The sequence below is a fragment of the Python bivittatus genome, unplaced genomic scaffold (genome assembly GCF_059951505.1).
Source record: "Python bivittatus isolate LINGU-HERP-01145 unplaced genomic scaffold, Pbiv_v1 ctg000610_np1212, whole genome shotgun sequence".
Taxonomy (NCBI): Eukaryota; Metazoa; Chordata; class Lepidosauria; order Squamata; family Pythonidae; genus Python; species Python bivittatus.
In genome coordinates, this window is record NW_028277088.1 from 1,594,924 (window position 1) to 1,599,452 (window position 4,529).

Sequence of the window (4,529 nt, forward strand, 5' to 3'; positions counted from 1 at the left end):
AGCCAAAACAGTATTTCATCTCTGCCAGTCAATGGGTTGGGCGAACTACAACCGGAAAAGTTTTGCCTGTGGTGGCGAGGCAGAGATCTGAGCTGGGTTCCCAGGAAGTGCCCTCTGGAAGGGCGGAGGTGCAAAAGGCGGTCGCCAAACCAAGTCGCAAGTAGATTTCTTCCTTCCAACGCTTGGGCACAAGAGGGGTTGCTGGCAGTTGGGGTCCAAGCAGGACCCTCCACTCGGCTGAGAGAAAGAGAGCGAGAACAACAGATGGGCCAGGCCAAGTAGAAGCAGAAGGCTTTGGGTCTGTCTCTGCCCGCTACCCAATAGGCAAAGGAAGGCCCGCTGGGCTCTGAGTGCCCCCTTTCCTGTTCTGAGACGCTGAGAGGGCTACCCCGAGGAGGGCAGGCAAGTTGCAGCAGACGGTTTGCCCAACACAATCTGGTTACCCAGTTAATCCGGAGTTGGCACATTACATTGAGCCCCACGGTTAGAGAAGGGTTTGGGTTCGTGCAAATTGCCGAGAACTAACCAGGTTTCCCACCAACCAAGCTTAGCATCTGTGAGAATGCAGCGGCTAAGCCTTTACCTAAGTGCAGGGTCTGAGCATCACCAGGGAATCAGTTTGGGTCCTAACATTGCGCTGGCCAGGGGTGTCTGCGCATGTGAAAGGGGTGGGGCTTCGATTGTGTGACTGCAGCCGCCATCTTGATTTTTTTTACCTCCCCCCCCATCCCCACAGACACCCCAATCATGACTGTGGCTTGTAAACTGTGATTTACACCTTTGCATGTCATGTGGACCTAGATCATTGTGGCTGGTTTCATTAATCATGCTTAAAACTATCTTGGCTTAGTGCAAAGGTACGAATATTGTATTGGCGGCTACACAAGAGTCTTCTCAGCTGCCAGTCCTGACGTAGGGTGGTGTGGCACCCCTGGCGAGTTTTTGCCCCATCCCTCTTACTCTAAACCCCTTGCTATTTTTCTTGCTGCTTGAGCCCATTAATTTTTACTTTTCCTTTGGAAGTCACCTTCAAATGTCTACAAACGTTGGGCTGCTCTCTGCCTTCTGGCCGAAGGGGCAAGCCAACGTCGATTCTGTGGCCTGGCAGGTAGTTTCTTTGGGGCCTGCCAGGTTCTCTGCCCATTTGGCATTTTAGAAAGTATTTTTTTAATGTAATATAAATAAATGAATGAGTAAATAAGGTGTTGGATGGCGAAACAAGCTCCTGCCACCCTCCCTTCCAGGCGTGTCTTGGGCTGCCACAAAATCCCTCTGCCTCGGCCCAGCTCATCTTCTGGCCAATGAAGGTTCAGGGATGGTCAGGCCCAGCTTGGCGTCCGTTTGGAGACGGCGCCCGTCACGCGCGGTCCCCACTCCAAATGTTGCCCCGCCCAGTAAGCCGAATGAAATAAGTGCACTGAGGCGGTTTGGTCCTACAGAGCGCGAGAAAGAGAACAGCCCTCCAATAAATCCACAGAGGGAGGGCGAGTGAACGTGCGTCAGGAGCAAGAGGAAGGCGGAGAAAGTCCTGGTGGGATGGAGGTGATGAGAATGAAGAAGAGGGGGGGAGAAGAAAAGGAAGAGGGAGAAGGAGGGAGGGAGGGAGAGAGAGAGGGAGGGGAGGGAGGGAGGGAAGGAAGGAAGGATGGAAGGAAGGAAGGAAGGAAGGAAGGAAGGAAGGAAGGAAGGAAGGAAGGAAGGAAGGAAGGAAGGAAGGAAATGGAGAAAGAGGAAGGAAGGGAGAGAGGGAGGGAGGGAGGGAGAAAGATGGATAGAGAGAAGGAAGGAAAGAAGGAAGGGAGGGAGGGAGCAGGGGGAGGGAGGGAAGGAAGGGAAGGAAGGGCAAAGTAACATCTGTTGGACATCTGGAAAATCCTGGCAGGACCCCCAGTGAGGCTTAGCTCAGTTTGGGATTTTCAGTTCTTTAATGGCACAACAAACTCCCCCATCTGGGATCTGGCTCACAATGGAGTTTTTACAAGTGTCCCTCTCAGCCCTTCCTACTTAATGTAATTCTCCACAGAAATAAAACAAAAATGTGTAATGTCCAACTGCAGCCACAAATTTCAGCAGGTCACTGTTGTTATGTGCATAACAGGAGCAGAGCTTCCATTGCATGCTTGTGGGCTCCATCTTGACTTTTCTGACCTCCCTCCCCTTCCATAGATGCCCTGTGCAGCTCCAGCAGGTCGGACAACTCTGAGTTAGGAAAGGTCCCCTGCTGGCACTAAGATAAGTAGATCAGGCAAAAAGTCCTTTCTTCTGACCGCCCTGGTCAACCAGAAGAATTAAAACTCAGTATCAACATTGCCCTATTTGGACAAAAAGGAATGCTACGTCCAGATCTCCCACCCCAGAGCAGATGATCCAAACTAAACAAAGACTTGGCTTCTAACCAGAAATGGTAGAAGTCACCGTGAACCTCTTTTATTTGAGGGAACAAAGGCATTTGATGGATAAGCCACAACCAGGAACGGACCAAGCTTCTCCATGAAATCCCATTCAGCCCAAACATGGGAGCATCTCAATTTTGGTTCATTTGTGAAAGGACATTCTGAAGCTTTTCTCTGACGGTGCATTCAGTTGGATAAAGGCACCCTTTGGGAATGGTCCTGAAATGCACCCGATCGCCTTCCCCAAGACTGCTGAAAAGAGTTGGATTGGGGTTCCTTATCTTGGAACTTCCAGATGGGTGGACTTCAACTCCCAGAATCCTCAGGGCTGGCCATGTTGGTTGGAGAATTCTGGGAGCTGACCTCCCAACTGATGGAGGCGAAGGCTGGGAAATCCTGCCGAGATCTACCATTCTATCCCCCACTATGCTCCTCTAGGGTGCTTCGATATAAAAATGTTCCCAGCAAAGCTTTGGACCAGTTGCTCTTGGGGTCAAGGAGAGAACCAAAGAAAAGCCCTGAATCTGGACCAGGCCAAAAGCTGCCTCATTTCAGATTAGACCAGTGTTTCTCAAGCTCAGCCCCTTTAAGGTGGGTGGACTTCAACTCCCAACTCCCCATGGCTGGCTGGGGAATTCTGGGAGTGGAAGTCCACCCACCTTAAAGGGGCCAAGCTTGAGAAACACTGAATTAGACTTTCTGGTGACCAACCAATGTATCTGAGAAGCTTCCAAACTTGCCCTCTCTCATGGGGCTTTGCAGGAGTTGCGATTCCAGCCATCCTGTTGAAAAAAATCTGGGATTTCCTGGAGACCTGTGGGGATCCCGGGACCCTCTGGTCAGAATCGGCATCATTTATTTGGAGGAAACTTAAATATACTTCCAAATCTCACTGCCACCAGAACAATGACGAGTTCTTATAACGAGGATCCCCTCTCTTTCTCTTTGAAGGCAGGATCTTGGATGAACAGAGGACCCGTTGATTAGGAACAATGAACAAGGAAAACTTTATTTAACAATAAGGTTGTGGAAACAACTCGTATGGTCTTTAAAGAAGTACATCAGCAAAACTCCATGCTTTTTTACAGAATGGTCGTTAACTCGGTTGCAAAGAGGACCAGCACCTTTCTTCTCTCTATACAGCGGTCTCCTTTCCTTCTTGATTTTTGGTGCAATCATCTCGTCTCCCTTTCTGGCTCTCCCTCCGTTGCTTCACTTTTCTGCTTTCCTTCCTTACGGGACAGACGAGCCCATCCGTAGCTGCTTTAGAAAAGCAAATTTATCTGATCTTCATAAGACTTAGCTGCCCACTGGGTAGAGCTCGGTGTGCTTTGAAAATTCATGGAAAGGAAGGATTGGAAGAGAGATTGGAAAAGGCATAATCCATTCACTCCTCTGCCAGGGAAGGGACACACCACGGCCACTGTGTTAGATCCTCAGATTTTTTGGAAGCTGTGATTTGGACCCCATGCAAGTCCAGCGTCTTCCTTTGACCCATCCAAGCAACCCATCTTTTTCCAGGCTTCTGTGTCTGCCTTAAAAACATGCTTTAAGGAGGGGACTCAAATCAAAACTTTTAAAGCAGCCGCATCTTGTCCCAGGCTGATGTGGAGGCCTCCAAAAGGACCCAGCTGTTTTAATGAATGGCGGAGAGGGGCTGGACTCACCCAAGGTCCAGAGCACTGTTTTGGAATAATTTTTGAAGCGTGCGCAGCCTGAATATTCATGGATGGCTCAGCAGTGGTCATCCAGGGAGGAGGAGATGCCAGCCGCATTGCAAAAACAGGTCAGGTGAACTCGTACACTAAGCTTGGTTCCTGGAAATCTTTGCGTAGAGAGTTGCATTTTTTTGCAAAAATGGGGTTTAGCGTGTTACGCCCATATGCAGCTCCTCTGGTTATACTTAGCCAATGGGTTGCACAAATCCAGAACATGAGTTAATTCAGAAGGCAGGTTCAAAGTGTCGTGTGAATGCAATTGTCCTCTCGCCATGGGGCAAGGACTCTGGGTTAGGTGGGCAATCTTGCCAAGGAGAAGGAAGGAAGGAAGGAAGGAAGGAAGGAAGGAAGGAAGGAAGGAAGGAAGGAAGGAAGGAAGGAAGGAAGGAAGGAAGGAAGGAAGGAAGGAAGGAAGGAA